Below are 17,113 nucleotides of genomic sequence, written 5' to 3' on the forward strand. Positions count from 1 at the left end.
GATGTGAGAGTTGAACCATAAAGAAGGCTGAGTACCTAAGAATTGGTGCTTTCGAACTGTGGTGTTGGAGATGACTCTTGAGAGTCCCTTGGACTGCAAGGAGATCAAACCAGTCAATCCTAAAGGAACTCAATCCTGAATATTCACTGGAAGGACTGATGCTGAAGCTGAAGCTCCAATACTTTGGCCACCTGATGCGAAGAACTGACTCATTGAAGATGACTCTGATGCTGAGAAAGATTGAGGACAGAAGGAGAGGATGAGATGGTTGGATGGCATCACCGAGTCAACAGACATGAGTTGGAGCAAATTCCAGGGGATAGTGAAGGACAGGAAGCCTGGTGTGCTGCAATCACAAAGGGTCAGGCCCAGCTGAGGGACTAACAACAGCAACAGTGCTAGATCAGTGGGGTGCAGGAGCCGTCGACTCAGGATCCAGTTTACAGCCTTCAAATCTCCAGAGAAGCAGGATTCCCACCACAAAACTGGCCCAGCATAGAGGATGGATGACAGCCAGATTCTTAACTAGTAACTGTTTCATAAGAGAACTGAAATGACCTCGTGCAGGACAAGTAAAAAACTTCTATAAAGAACCCTGTGGAAAATATGAATTGATCCTTTTACCAGCCCCAACCTGGAGAGGCTCTGTCCCAGGCATTTCTAGGATAAGATGGAGGAGAGAGACCCATCTGACTCATAAAAAAGAAAAACCTTCACTCACCTTGGGTGCATCCGGTCCCAGAGCAATGGGCTTTGGCTCTCTCTCACCTAGTTCCAAGGGGTTCATTTCACAAAAACTTACAATAGTCCTAAGACTGTATCAGCCTCCCACTCGCATCTCAGTACCACAGCAGTCCACATCTCTGGAGAGTTGACAGGCACGTTATCAGGAAGAAAGGGAAGAGCAAACCTTGACCGCAATTCAACCTTGGAGATCACCTTCCCAAGACTCTCAGCATCTTTTGACAAACGGCACCATCCAGAGCCCTGGAGATGGAACGATGGCTCCAGGCCAGCTTTCCTTGCCCTTTTAGCAGAAGACACTTTCACTTACATCTTCCCCTATGAGCAGATTCGGTCAAACAATGAATCCCAAATTACATAAATCCAGTAGGTACGATTTAAGGGGTGTGTTGGTGGCGGGGGGGGGCGAGCAAAACATTTTACAGTAAGAGAGAGGACACATTATCATCATGATTAATATAGGATAGAATTTAGAGTATCTGATATTGGGGGGAATGGGGGGAAATTATTTAAAATAATTTGAAATCCATACCCCTTCTTCTAAGTGAGGTTGTTGTTGTTAAGTCGCTAAGTCGTTTTCAACTCTTTGCAACCCCATAGACTCCATGGTTAGGGCTTCCCAGGTGGTGCTACTGGTAAAGAACCCACCTGCCAATGCAGGAGACATAAGAGACATGGGTTCGATCTCTGGGTTGGGAAGATCCCCTGGAGAAGGGAAAGGCAACCCATTCCAGTATTCTTGCCTGGAGAATTCCATGGATAGAGGAACCTGGCAAGATACAGCTTATGGGATTACAAAGAGTCAGACATGACTGAAGTGACTTAGCACGCACGCACACACGGACTCCATAGTGAGTTCCCAATTCCATTTAAAGTCCACCTCAACTCATTGACTTAGGTGTCAAGTCTTGACAATAGTCTCCACAAGGTTGTAGTATCTATGTCTGTGAGATGAATGACTTTGGCCAAATTACTTAACCTCTCTGGTATTGTTTCCTTCACCCTAAAGATGAAGCTGTGATTCTTAGGTTCTCTTCCAGCTCTCAAAATTTAAAATTCTATGACTACACTACACAGAAATAGCCTTACCCTTAAATAACTGTTCTTTATTTAAGGAATAACTTCTGTAGGTAGTAACCTCCAGCATCCCAAGAAATGCACAGAGCCACACGCAGTAGGCTGGGACAGACTCCTCCAGGGAACTTGAAAGGAATCTTCCAGAACAGCCAAGGTGATCCACTCACACCAGCCTTATAGTCACGCTTGACCCAAAAAGAGCCACATCGTCTGCAGGGATAAGGAGCTCTGAAAAAGTAGGGCAGTGATGGAAACTGTAGGCTGTTTAGACACAGCTGGATGGGATTTCAGGCAGCGAAGGGTCAAATGACAAGGTGACTATCATACTCTCAGCACATTATTCTTGCAATGATTGGGTTTCTGGACACCAAATGTTCAAACTGCCCCAGGGATTTGGAAGATGAGGTTGGGAGGAGAAGCAGAAGAGGGAGGGAAGGGTGAGGTGCATGCGTGTGGAGTGACAAGTTACCCTGACACTCACCTGAGCCCTGAATGAGGCATTGTTTGTGCTCCTGGAAACCAGAGCTTCCCTGGTGTGTCATGTACAGAACGGGCTTCTCCACCCTTCCCGCTGGGCCTGTAGGGCGTGTTAGATGTGTTGAAACAATTTTAGACTCAAGCAGATGGCTCACTAGCGACCAAAGGCGGCGCCCAGACACTGCCCTGGGCCTCAGGCAGCTCGGGAGTTCTGCTGTGTCAGGGACCCGGCGCTATGGTCTTCTTGTCTTCCAAAAAGGCTGTGGCAAGCTGGCTGGTGTGAAATGGAGGAGCTCTAGGTGGCACGGACCTTTTTGCCTGTATCCCTGAGGGATGGAAACAGAAGATGCTCTGGGAGCTCTGGCTTCGGGACCTGACACCTGTGGACATTTCCTAATCCTGAAAGCAAAGGAACTACATCTGTTCAGCAGAAGTGACCTCTGCTCATCTTGGGTGTAGAGATTGCCTGTTGCATCCATTAGAGCACAGTGACACTTCAGGGATCACGTGCATTCACACACACAGACACAAGCGCCCACCCCTCAGCCATCCCCTCTGCCGTGACCAGAGTGCCCCGGGCTCCCAGAGAATGTAAGGATGTGCTCTGCTTTCTGCCAGGGTGACAGGGAACCAGATGGATCAAGTGCTGAAGAAAGGTCCCAGTTTGACATGAAAGTTGCTGAATTTGCTACTGGTACCAAAGTAGGGCAGAGGCTTCCCCGGTGGCTCAGCAGTAAAGAATCTACCTGCAATGCAGGAGCCAAAGGTGATGCGGGTTCAATCCCTGGTTGGGAAGATCCCCTGGAGGAGGGCATGGCAACCCACTCCAGCATTCTTGCCTGGAGAATCCTATGGACAGAGGAACCTGGCAGGCTACAGTCCATAGAGGTGCAAAGAGATGCGACTGAGCACGCATGCACCGAAGCAGGAGACTTCAGACTTCAGCCTCCATTCCAGTGGCCAGAGCACAAACCCCACCCCTGGATCCAAATCCTTGTGGGGTCTCTGAGCACAGGTCCCCAATAACTCCACACTGAACAGAAATGAAGCCCATGCCTGTCTTTGGGCTCTGGTCACCCCTGCAGGTAAAGGCAGGTTGGGTGCGGCCCCTTGGAGACTCCCTGAAGAACACCTGTTCTGAGAAATGGTAAGGCTGGCTCAACACGTGGCACTCTTCCCTTGGACTCAGCCCTGACTCTGTGCTTAGCCAGCTCAGAGCAGTCACAGAGGGTGGCTCTTGGGTGAGTCATAAAACAAGAGGCTGACCATTTACACTCCTTGGAGGGGGCGCAAGATTTTCATAAAAAAGCAGGAAGAACCAATTTCTATTCACTCTCCTTCTGGATTCTGTTTGCCTGTGGTGATGATGGCAAGTGCCACGAGAAGTGCTAATACGCTTTTCACTGCTTCTAAAACTATTGTTGAAAGTTTCTGACCAATGTTCAATGAGAAGAGTTAAACTAAGAAGGCCACACAGTTTGTTTTTCAACATAAATGATCAGATTATATAACCAACAATCTAAATCTATACCATTCAATATGGCAGCCACTAGCCACACGTGGCCCTTTAGGTAGGTAAGTAGGTTTAGTTGTTCAGTCGTTTCCACCTCTTTGTGACCCCATGGACTGTAGCCCGCCAGGCACCTCTGTCCATGGGATTTCCCAGGCAAGAATACTGGAATGGGTTGCCATTTCCTTCTCCAGGAGATCTCCCTGGCCCAGGGACTGAACCCGGGTCTCCTGCATTGCAGGCAGACTCTTTACTGATCCCATTTCAATCAAATTCATTGAAATCTAAAATGCAGTTCCCCGGTCACACCAGCCATGTTTCAAGTACTCACATGTGGCTAGTGGCTGCAGTAATAGACAGCAAGCTAAAGAGCAGCTTCACCACCACGGAAATTCCTGTTGGGTAAGACCTGATCTGAACACACAGCAAGTGTTAGAGACTCAGTTAACCACTCATTCATCTGTTTATTCAACAAATATTTATGGAGGGTTGGCTTTGTTTCAGGGGAACCAAGAGAAAAACCAGGTGGTCTCTGTACTCCAGGACTTTGATGGGCACACATATGTGTAATCATAGCTATGTACCTTTTCATCCCGGGAATAAAACAAGCCTCACACAAGTGAAGAGAACTCTTACAAAAGGTCAGCTTTAGGGCAGAAGAGCGGGGGAGGGAGTCAACTGGGTGAGCTTATAAATCTTTCATTCAACCCCTGCTTGCAGATGTGGGTGGTTAAGTTAGCTTAGGCTTGAGTAACAGGTGTCATAGCCACAGAGCAAGAAAACCAAGGAAAGACAGCCCTGACCCAAAATTCTCCTAGGAGAACTCCTAACTGTGCCTTTTAAAGAGGGCAGCTTTGTGAACGAGCTGGCGGGGGAGAGGGCCATTTCTCACGCCATCCTATCCTAACCAAAGGGCACAGGTAAGCTAAGTTTGTCATTTACCTCCCGGAATTCCTGAACACCCAACTTCCCTCCACACTGCTGAGAAAGTGGTGAGCAACCAGCTGGCTTTTTCTCCAGCACAGCTGCTCCTTGTTTGAAGGATTTTCACTGAGTGATTTTAAATGTTTTTACAAGGTGTTCAAATTGGGCAACTGTATTTGATATGTAGAGTCTGGGAAAGCAATCACAAGGCACCAAGAGTGACTGGTTCCCACAGAACTTTTCAGCCCGAGGGAGGGGACGTCTGAGGAAGAAAAGACTCCAGAGTAAAGGGCAGACCCTGGCTTCAGTCACTCGAAATACCACCTGAAAAGGATGACTTGAGCAGGAAAGAAGCACATGGGAAAATGCAGGAAGCTGAATCAGAGCTCCCAGGAAGACGAGGAGGTATTTTTCAACCTTGAGGGAGTTGTAATGAATTACAGTTGGGTGATATGGTACAGCCGTCCTCCAAAGACACTTTTGAATTTGTTTGGGGAGGTCTTTTCACACTTGGAGATCACTAGAGATGTTTGTGAGTCACAAGTCTAGGTGCTGGGTTTCTCTTTAAACATAAATTATTATTTTTTTAATATTATGTTTTGAGTAAGGTACGTATTCTCATGATTCAAAGTTCAGCAAAAGTATGAAAAGGTTCAGGGTGAAAAGTCTCTCCCCACCCCCATCCCCTGCCTGCCTGGTCCACACACCCCTCTCCTACCTCCACCTGGGCAGCCATTTGGAATCCATCCCAAGCTCCTTTATGTTTTGACAGGAAAACACAAATTATGTTTTCATTTCTCCCTCTCCCTCATCACCATGTCACACAAAATGTACCAACTATATACACTGGTCTCGCCTGCTCGCTTCAGTCATGTCTGACTCTCTGCGACCCTGTGGACTATGCGACCTCTTTGCGACCCTATAGACTGCAGCCTGCCGGGCTCCTCTGTCCATGGGATTCTCCAGGCAAGAATCTTCCCAACCCAGGATGGAACCTGGGTCTCTTACATCTCCTGCATTGGCGGAGGTGTTCTGGTGGTAACCACCAGGGCCACTTGGGAAAAGCCCATACACACCCATCTTTTGCTTAACCATTTAATAACTGTCTTGGATGTCTTGGAATTCTTCTCTGTTGGGGTAGAGAGCACACGTCATTCTTTTTCACAGTTGCATGGTTCGATGGTTGCAGGAAGGGGGAACCCCTTCCAGGGTCCCAAGAGTGGGCTCTTATCAAACACTCAGAAATGAATTGTCCAAGGAGATATATGTGCTGAAAAAGCAAAAGACTCTATTGGAAAGCAGCAGGATAAGGGAACCCAGGAAAACTGCTCAGCCATATGACTTGCAGTCTTGGGTTTTATGGTGATGGAGTTAATTTCTGGGTTGTCTCTGGCCAATCATTCTGACTCAGGGTCCTTTCTGGTGGCGCTCGCATGGCTTAACCAAGATGGATTCCAGCATGAGGGTTTCTGGGAAATTGGCAGGATGTATGGTCTCCTCCTTCCTCCTTCTGGGCGCTCCAAGTTCTCCAGGTTAGTTTTTGGTGGCAGAACTGCATTCTTCATTGGGACCTCCTGCTGTGAGACAACTCAGATAAGTGGTTATTATCATTCCTAACCAAGGAGTACAATTTTGTCAATGGTTCCCTAACAAGACATCATCAATTTAATGGTACCCTATTGACGGACACTTAGCTGCTTCCTGTATTTACTATTTCAACAATGCTGTAGTTAGTTACCTTGAATATACATTATTTCACATGTGCGTAGTACATTTCTATCGTAAAATCCCAGAATCGGAGGTCAAAGGATATAAGCATTTATAATTTAGGTGAAGTGAACTCGCTCAGTTGTGTCCGATTCTTTGCGACTGCGTGGACTGTAACCCGCCAGGCTCCTCTGTCCATGGGATTCTCCAGGCAAGAATACTGGAGTGGGGATAATGCCTTCTCCAAATAATTTAGGTAGATATAGCCAAATTGCCCTCCATGGAGTTTTGCAAATTTACACTTATACCAGCAAGGATCCAGGGTGCCAACAGAATGAATTATCAAATTCTGGGATTTCTGCCAATACAACAGGTGATAATGGAATCTCAGTAAGAACTAATTTGCATTTCTCCTATTATGAGTGAGCTCAAACATCTTTTATATGTTTAAGAGACATTTGTGTTTGCTTTTCTATGAACTGTCTGAGAGTATCTTTTGCTCATTCTTCTCTGGAATTATTGGTTATTTTTAAAAGTCAATTACTTATTAATTTTTCTCATCAACTGTATTATCAATTTCAAACTCTTTACTTCTCAAGGACACTAGCCCTTTGTCTGTAATAGGAGGAACAAAGAGCATAAACACGGGGCTAATCAGTAATGCTCTTGCCCACAGGTGTTTTGATGATTTCCCATAAAATTCTCATCAAGGCAAGCCCTTCCCTCCCCACCCCTATACTCCTCCCTGCTGTGCCCGGCGCTGTCTCCTCAGGTCACAGCAGCTTTCTGACTGTCCCTCGCTCATTGATTTTCTTCCCTGAGGCCTTTGTACTAGCTGTTTCCTCTTCCTGGAATGACATTTTCCCTTTGTCCTCCTGGTAAATTCCTGCTCGTCTCCTCAAGGCCTGTGGCACCTTCTCCCACAAAAAGTGAGTGGGGACAGGGGAGAGGGACAATATGAAGCTCTGAGGCTCTTCCACCAGCTCAAAGTGGCTGAGGGGAGGCCCAGGCTGGGCTAATGCATGAAGAGCAATGTGAGTCAAGACATGGGGTCAGTGGGAGGCCCTGTGAGCGGCAGAGACTTATGAGGCCTGAGGACCGTGAGGCCGAGTCAGGAAGCGTCCGCAGGGCAGGGCTCGTGGAGGGGGAGCCTGGCGGTCATAAATCCTCATGGGGCATGAGGCCTGGGCCTATGTGTTCAGTGGGTTGTGCTTTCTGAAGAGATCGGAGGACAGAGAGTGGAGAGCTGGGAAGGTCGGGGTATGAACATCGGGGATTCAGGACAGGGCTACAGAATCTCTCAGCGGATTGTAAGTAGAGCAATTTCAACTGGAAACCTAGGCACCCTAACCTAACCTGAAAGTCCCCTCACTTCCAGGAACCCACAAGGAGGAGAGGAATGAGTGATAGCTCAGCCTCTGGCAAGAAGAGTAACTAAAGGAAAATATTAAGAAAGACAGAAAGTTCTGCGAGTGCGGACTCAGGGCAGCCAGAGATTGTGAGAGAGGTGAGGGAGCCTGGGAAGAGACTCAGAAAATGCTTTAACCCTAGACCGCACAGTGCCAGTCCCAGCCACTGTCCGTCCCATCCACTGTGTGTCCAGATTCACCACACTCTGAAAGAAGAGTTTCCTGGCTGCTAAATTGGCCTCCCGGCTGTGCTGTGCTTCAGGGCACACAAGCTGGGCGATTAGCAGGTACCACAAGGAAAGGAAAGGGGTCAGATGAAAAAACCTGAGACTCAGCCTTTGCAGGGCTTCCCTGGTGTCTCAGATGGTAAAGAATCTGCCTGCAAGGCAGGAGATGTGGTTTTCATCTCTGGGTTGGGAAGATCCCCTGGAGGAGGGCATGGCAACCCACTCCAGGTATTCTTGCCTGGAGAATCCCCATGGACAGAGGAGCCTGACGGGCTACAGTCCATGGGGTCACAAAGAGTCAGCCATGACTGAGCGACTAAGCACAGCACAGCATAGCCTTTGCAAGAGAAGTGCCGCTAGCTAATCTCCCGGGTAGTGCCCTCAGTCAGCCAGGAGAAGTCAGAGCAAGAGCTCAGAGGCACCTTCTTGTTGGAGGCTTCCCTAGGAGCAGCTGGTCAGTACAGCCCACTCTGAGGCTCCCCCATACACTTCCTCATGTATTCATTCAATCTGTTTGTTTGGGGGACATCTACTTCATGTCGAGGGCTTCCCTGGTGGCTCAGTGGTAAAGAATCTGCCTGCCAATGCAGGAGGTGCTGTAGGCTTAGGTTCGATCCCTGCGTGGAAGATCTTCCCTGGATCTTCTCAGGGAAGGTCCCCTGGAGAAGGAAATGGCAACCCCCCTCCAGTATTCTTGCCAGGATTACCCAATGGACAGAAGAGCCTAGTGGGCTACAGTCCATGGGGTTGGAAAAGAGTCGGACACAACTGAGTGATTGAGCATAAGGGAGCACTGCATATTGAGCATTTTGCCAAGAGATATAAAGACAAGTGAAGCACCACTTGCCCCATCACTGTGGTCCAGTGGGAGAGATGGACGCATGTACCAGCCAGGGTCACATGTGCTCAGATGGAAATGAGCAGTGGGGCTTGCAGAGGTGCAGAGAGCAGGGCCAGGCCCAGATTTGGGGTGTTTGGAAGGCTTCCTAGCATAAAAAGGACTCTTCAGCTGATTAGGGTCCCTCAGAGAATGACCTACCTGTGAGAGGCCCCTGGGCACATGGGTCCCCGGGTGGAGTGGAACGCTTTCCCACAGTACAGAAGGAGCCTTAAGTTAACATGCTGGTGTGTGTTCAGTCACTCAGTCATGTCCAACCATTTTGTGATCCCATGGACTGTAGCCTGCCAGGATCCTCTGTCCATGGGCAAGAATAATGGAGTGGGTTGCCATGCCCTCCTCCAGGGGATCTTCCTGACCCAGGGATCAAACGAGTCTCCTGTGTCTCCTGCATTGCAGGTAGATTCTTTACCCACTGAGACACCAGGTAAAGGAAGAGACTTTAGGAAACCAGAGAGATCAAGGCTTTCTTCCTCCTGATTATTCTAACCCAGCAGTCAAATTCCTACACAACTATATCTCAGAAGGAATTGCATGTACAAATTCTAAGCCCAGAATAGAAGCCCTGCCTAAAAGAATCCATGCTCACTCTTTTATTACTGACTTTTGTATCAGCTCTTGGCTGAGGGTCGGCATTTTTCTGCTACCATGTTCTGCATTGAACTCCTCCTCCCCTGTCTAACTCCTTTAAGGATCTCAAATCTTCCAAGAAGCCTTATTCAATATTTATATGGTCTGGATACAGTGAGGCTGCTTTGGTCTGCAGTGAGTGAGAACTGGAGATCATCAGAGCCTGGCCCTCAGCAGCTCTCTCTTAGCTGCTGTTCCCAAGCGGCCCCTTCCCCAGGGGCCCCCAGGAGCCCTGCAGGTAAAAGCACATCTCTCTTTGCTTCCACCTGGCACAAGTAGAGATCCGCCGTTCCCTTTCAGGGCAGAGGAAAGTGTTCTGCGGTATTCTTATTTTAAACTCGGAAATTCAGGCTTCATTTTCTTTTTCCTGCTTTCATTTTTTATTGTAAGCAGTTAGCAGAAGCAAGAGGTCAATAAACCCTAGATGGACAGCTCACCCCAATAGGGCCAACACAGGAAGGAAAGTGGATACGCGTTGTTGTGGTTGAGCCGCTAAGTCGTGTCCAACAATTTGCTATCCATGGACTGCAGCACTCCAGGCCTCCGTGTCCTTCACCAACTCCCAGGGCTTGTTCAAACCCACATCCATGGAGTCCATGATGCCATCCAACCATCTCATCCTCAGTCTTCCCCTTCTCCTCCTGCCCTCAATCTTTCCCAGCATCAGGGTCTTTTCCAAAGAGTTGGCTCTTCATATCAGCTGGCCAAACTACTGGTGGATACCAGTTGAAATTGCTCTTTTTCCCTTTGCAACTTAGAATTCCCGAGGCCAGGCTGCCTGTTTTCTTTCATCAGAGGAATAAATGAGATGGTGGAACCTGTGATGCTTATTCTCTCCTCCATCAGGATGCTAAGTAATGAAAGCACATTTGGACTTGCTGCCTGGATCTTCAGTGGGCAATGAAGGCCGGTGCAGATATCTGTGCTGATTTTCCTCCAGCACAAGGGTCTGGGGTGATATTACTCTAACCCCATTGCTGTTGTTTTAGCTTCTCAGTCTAGCTACAGAAAGAATACTGCTCTCACAGCCACATCCAGGAGAGCCCTTCTAGGTCAGCTAGCTGTGGGACAGCATCAGCAACTGGGCCTCCTAGAAGGACGGGAGGCTTTTTGCCAGTGAAGGGCCTGCTTCTCTAACATCTTGGAGAAGTAACAGGGTAGCACCAAAAGTACAGGTCAGAGTTGATAAATAGAACGGAGCTATATTTACTCTCTCCTCTCTCAGGCAGACAGCACTACTAATCAATCATAATACTGTTCCTTCTGAAAATATGTACCATCCCGGAAGCCATAGTTACTGACACAGATCCTTGGGCTGCAGAGAAACTGAATGCATTGATCTCCTTTCCCAGGAAATTTGTATGCTATGCTAAGTCACTTCAGTTGTGTCCGACTCTTAGAGACCCCTGGACCATAGCCCACCAGGCTCCTCTGTCCACGGGATTCTCCAGGCAAGAATTACTGGAGTGCATTGCTGTGCCCTCCTCTAGGGGATCTTCCTAACACAGGGATCCAACCCACGAAGTCTCTTACTTCTCCTGCATTGGGAGATGTGTTCTTTACCTCTAGTGCCAACCAGGAAATGCTCCCAGGAAGGTTAGAGTTTATTGTTAACAACATCTGAAACAGTCCTTTGCTGACACTTTTATAATTAGGAGTTCAAGAGAATTCATTCTTTTCTCCTTGGGAGAAAAGCATTGAGCTGTTGGCTTATGGGGTGACTCATGGCAGGCAAGAGCCTGGATGGGGGGCCTTCTTTCCAGGGAAGAGCCCAGAAGGTACAAACCTTGTCCAAGAGGACCTGAGATCAGCTGGCAGGAAATCCCACATCCTGTAGCATACAGAGACAACTATATTTCCCACAAACCAATAGGGCGTGGAAGGAGCTAAGAGAAACAGGACCTGGGACGTATGGGGCCCCCAGAATTGACTGTGTATGCTAGTCTCAGAAAGATGCCCAAAATAGATATTAGAATATGCCTGCAAGGCAGGAGACCACCTGCAATAAAGCAGATGTGGGTTCCATCCCTGGGTCAGGAAGATTCCCCTGGAGGAGGGAATGGCAATCCACTCCAGTATTCTTGCCTGGGAAATCTCATGGACAGAGGATCCTGGCAGGCTATATTCCATGGGATTACACGAGTCAGACATGACTTAGTGGCTAAACCACATAGCAAATAGAGAATTTTAGATTACTGATATCTTAAAGCTTATATCCTTCGAACTGAGCTAAATGAAGCATGAGTTCGTCAAGCCCCTGTTCTCAGGGGCCCAGTTGTCTGGGGGACAGAGAAGCACACAAGCCATTAGGATGCGATGTTTCCAGTGGAAAGGGTTTAAATGACGCAGAAGCTCTTTGTACAGAAAACCATTTTGTGAGAGTTCTGCCATCTCTCTCTCTTCAGTCTCACCTTTGGGACATGTGTTAATTATCTGTTGCTGTGTAACAGATTACCTCAAAACTCAATGGCTTAAAACAATAAACACTTATGATCTCGAAAAGTTGCAATGGGATAGGAATTTGGGTTGGAGAAGACAATGGCACCCCACTCCAGTACTCTTGCCTGGAAAATCCCATGGACGGAGGAGCCTGGTAGGCTGCAGTCCATGGGGTCGCTAAGAGTCAGACATGACTGAGCAACTTCACTTTCACTTTTCACTTTCATGCACTGGAGAAGGAAATGGCAACCCATTCCAGTGTTCTTGCTTGCAGAATCCCAGGGACAGGGGAGACTGGTGGGCTGCCGTCTATGAGGTCACACAGAGTCGGACACGACTGAAGCGACTTAGCAGCAGCAGCAGCAGGAATTTGGGTATAGCTTGGCTGGGTGGTTCTGGCTCAAGGCCTCTCAGAACGTTGTAATCAAAACATTGCCAAGACAGGAGGCTTCCCTGATGGACTAGTGGCTAAGACTTTGTGCTCCCACTGCAGCAGGCCTGGGTTCAATCCCTGGTCAGGGAACAAGATCCCACATGTCATAACTAAAGATCCCATGTGTCAAAATGAAGATCAAAAATCTTGTGTGTCGCAACTAAGATGTGGCATGGCCAAATAAAAAATAAAGATATTAAAAACAGCAACATTGCCAGGGCTGCGGTCACTTAGAGGTTTGGGGTGGGAGGGTCCGGGTGGCTCACTCACAGAACTGTCTCAGGCTGGTTGTTGGCAGGAGGCCCGAGTTTCTCAGTATGGGGACCTCTCCACAGGGCTACCTGACTGTCCTCATAGCATGGCTGCTGGCTTCCTCCAGAGTAAAGGAAGAGAAAGAAAAAACCAAGAGAAAGAGAAAGGAAAGAAACCACATTCTGTTCACCAGGAGCAACTTACTAAGTCCAGGCCACAATCTAGAGGAGAGAATTAAACTCTAGCTCTGGAAAGGAAGAATATAAAGCAATTCATGGACGTATTTTGAAGTCATCAAAGGCCATGAAGGAAACTAGATTCCTGAACTGCTGCCATGGTCCTGTTCCCCCAAATGTGGTGGGTGATTATGGGTTCAGTGATGATGGCAGGAGGAAGACCCACTTGACAAGACTGGAACTGGGAACCAGACGCAGTCAGGAAAGGTTAGGGGTACCTAAACCGAAGAGCAAAGGCAAAGTTGTGTCACTCCTGGGATGGGGCTCTCAGGGGACCAGCACAGGGGAAGGGGCAGGAGCCAGGTGTAAGCAGTGTTCGCCAAAATCCGAGCAGCCTCTTCAACAGGAGGATCCAGGAGGGACAGGGCAGGCCCTGAGAGAAGGCAGTATCCAGAGCTCTAGCCACAGGGGCTGAGACCCAGGCCCATGGCAGAGCTGGACTACCCACTGGGCACCCTAAGAATGTGCTTAGAGACCCAGCCCACCAGGGGCCTCTCACAAAACAAGAAAATATTCAGCTTCAGTGAGAGCTGAATCAAAATTTGGCAATCCAAACATTCCAAGTCAAGTCATTAAAATTTCAACACTTGTGTAAGTCTGTGTTTTAAGAGCTGGTATATTTTTTTCCTATTTTTTATTTAAAATAAAAAAAGTTTTTTACAGTGTTGTGTTGGTTTCTGGCATACAACGAGACAAATCAGCCATAAATATATATAGATCCCTTCCCTTCCTAGCCTCCCTCCCCTCTCCTCATCTCATCTCTCCAGGCCATCACAGAGGGCCAGACTGGGCTCCTTGTGCTATATAGCAACTTCTCACCAGCTATCCATCTTATACTCAATAGTATATATATATATATATATGTTGAAACTCCTTTCTCCATTCATCCCATTCTCTCCCTCCCCCACTGTGTCCACAAGTCCATTTTCTACATCTGCGTCTCCATTCCTTCCCTGAAAACAAGTTCATCGATACCATTTTTCTACATTCCATATATATGCGTTAATATACTATATTTGTTTTTCTCTTTCTGACTTACTTCACTCTATGTAACAGGAAGATCTAGTACATTTTTAGATTTGAAATACATAGTCCATCCTAAAGAAAATCAGTCCTGAATATCATTGGAAGGACTGATGCTAAAGTTGAAATTCCAATACTTTGCCACCTGATGCAAAGAACTGACTCATCTGAAAAGTCCCTGAGGCTGGGAAAGACTGAAGGCAGGAGGAGAAGGGGACCACAGAGGATGAGATGGTTGGATGGCGTCACTGACTTGATGGACACGAGTTTGAGTAAGCTCTGGGAGTTGGTGATGGACAGGGAGGCCTGGCGTGCTGCAGTCCATGGGGTCACAAAGAGTCGGACATGACTGAGCGCCTGAATGGAACTGAACGGGGACAGGGAGGGGGGCGCTGCAGAGGGGACTCTACAGCGAGCGTGACCAATAGCATGGCACAGCGCACTGAGGGACTTTTCACTGGCGGGCAGGGCCCCCACCAGGGATATGCCACTGATGACCAGCACAAAGAAACTGGCACGAGGGCAGGTGGAGGCTGGAATTCAACCTGTGTCCTGGCCACCAAACCGGGCATCTTGGTGCAGGGGTGAGCCAGCCGGCAGGAAAGGACACATTTGGGTATTTCCTAGTTTCTGCTAGCTGCTGACTCCACCAGTGGGTTATGGACCAGTTGAAACACAGATGCCTTTGGCCTTTAGGGAGGCCAGGAAGGCTAGGACAGTGGCCTGGGGCAACCAGCATAGATGCCTCTTGCTAGGAGCAGCCTTGTGGCTAACTCAAAAGAAAAGAAAACGAATGCCTGAATCCAGCCCTAACCAGGTGGCTAACCAGCCAACAAGCATCAGTACCAGACCGTAGGAAGGTCCATGTATGTCCAGTACAGGCCTCCTTCTTAGTAATTGATCCCCAGTATGGGTAGCACGGGTCCAGGACTAATTAAGGAAGTGCAGAAGCAGAGCCAGGAAAAAAACAAGGGGATAGGTAGCCCACAAACAGGGCTTGTCCTCATGGCCAGCTGGGAGGCAGCCTGCCAGGAAAATGGGTCCTTCCAGACTTTGCAAGCTGGCTGCTGGTACGGAAGAGCCATGCTGGGGCCCTCCTCTGAAATGCAACCATCCCCCACCCCCACCTCCACTCAGAAGAGCTCTATTCTGGCCAGACAGACGGGCTGTGAGCGGGCCCAGAGCAGCATACAGGTGATGGATAGGAAGCCGGACCCCTGTGTCTAATAATGCTTGAATCTGATGAAGGTTGTGCTACACAGATCCCCGAGATGACAGATTTGGAGCCAGGGCTGGCGGACTGGGCTGTGCTGAAGGGTATGACATATGCAGATGACTCACGAGCCTGCGCCTCAGGGGGGCCTGACCGACAGCTTCGTCTTGCAGCATCCGCAGCTCTCAGGGCCTGTTCATAAAGAGGCCTGGACTCCTCTTGTCTTCTGGCAACTGGCCAGTGCGCTCAGGCATGACTTAGCCCAGAAATTGGGTTTGACTTTAAAATGCTCCTTGTGATGGTTAACCCTGCAGCCAAGACAGGCTCTGGGTTGAATTATTGAACGGCGCGGATGCTTGCCTGCCCGGCCAGACCCTTTCTTCTCTCTCCGCAGCTCTCTTGCCTGACAAGTAATTTTAAATATGCAGCAACGCACCACCATGCACTCACACAGCCTATTGCTGAGCCGCATTCCAGCCATGCTTGAGCAGCTGCCAAGACACCCAGGGCACCAGGCCTTGCTCCGGGGTCATGGGGACTACAGATTTGGGCCAATAGATATCTTGATGATCTCCACACTATTGTTCTGAAGGAATCAAATCTTGACACATCTAAAACTGAAATCATTCATTAACCCCAAACCAGCTGTTGTCTCTACTTTCATGAATGGAGCCACCATCCATGCAGCTGCCCAAGCCCATGTCTTGGCTTCACCCTTGATTCCTGAGGCCTCCTCATTCTACGACCTGGGATCGTCTCCAGGCTTTGTCTGTAGAGCCTCTAAAACATTTCTCAGATACAGCCAATCCTCTCCCTTCTCACTGCCCCTGACCTGTCGGGCTGCAAGCATCTCTCCTCTGGCCTCCTCATGAGTCCTTCCAGTCAAGCTCGCTTTCTCCAACCCTTTGACCACAACCATCAAATTATACTCCTGTCCAACCTTCCTGGGTTCTTTATTTGAAGATAAAGCCTAAACCCTTTAGCATGGTAGAGAGAGCTCACTTTGAATATGAGTTCTGCCACTTGCAACTTAACCTGCAAAATGAAAGTAATAATGACAATGAGGATTTTAAATGAGAAGATGTATAGAAGTGGCATAAATCAGTATCCGGTATATCGAAAGTACCAGAAAACTCACTTTTATAATTACTGCTGCTATTCACACCCTGCTCCCCTCTCGCTTTCCATCTGTATCTCCTGACCAGAAGGCCATATTCTAGGCAACCACATACATCCACCAAGTGTGTCCTCCCATCTCACGTGTTTGTGCTTTACCAATACCATTCTCCCGCCTGGAATGACCTGTATCTCCTTTTCCAGCTGATTAATTGCTACTCCTTCTTCAAGGCCCATCTCAAATGTTATCTTCCTTGAGATGGTCCTAATGTTCCCATCTTTGCATTTTCATGACCTTTTAACTCTATTATAACCCATTGCCTTGAAATACTGTTCTCACATGTGCCTCCCTCATCCTACAGTAAGCACTCGAAGAACAAAGGAAAGGTATCCTTTCAAACAGTCATTCAGTAACAGGCACATGACACCTTTCATGGGACAGGCACTGTACTGGCTCTGCAGACACAAAGATGCTTTAGACACCAGTTGCATTAATCAGGGTGCTTTTCTGCAGACAGCAGATCCATTCTAACTAGTTTAAACAGAAAGAATTTTATTACAGAAAATTGAGTAGCTCACAGAATCTTGGGAAGGGTCGGGGCCGGGCTTGGTGTCTCTGCAGGCAACAGCAATGCAGCTGGGAACGACGCAGATGAAGAAAAATGGCCAAAGACATCAAGGCAATGTCCTGGTGGAAACACCATCATACAGCCACCTGTGCTAGAGGCTGGAGCCTAACGACTTCAGAAGAACCACTGTTACCATCAAGGTTGCCAGAAGATTCCATCTTCACTGTTG

General features: G+C 48.2%; 1 long non-coding RNA gene across 1 annotated transcript; it reads left to right on the top strand.

The window, feature by feature from the left end:
* Positions 1–4,574: 4,574 nt before the first annotated feature.
* LOC129627309 (uncharacterized) lies at positions 4,575–13,579 on the top strand. The gene is made up of 3 exons (XR_008702542.1): positions 4,575–4,728; positions 4,968–5,137; positions 12,811–13,579. It is a non-coding gene; the product is annotated as an uncharacterized LOC129627309 (long non-coding RNA).
* The last annotated feature ends 3,534 nt before the right edge of the window (positions 13,580–17,113 follow it).

Source organism: Bubalus kerabau, chromosome 14 (genome assembly GCF_029407905.1).
Source record: "Bubalus kerabau isolate K-KA32 ecotype Philippines breed swamp buffalo chromosome 14, PCC_UOA_SB_1v2, whole genome shotgun sequence".
NCBI lineage: Eukaryota > Metazoa > Chordata > Mammalia > Artiodactyla > Bovidae > Bubalus > Bubalus kerabau.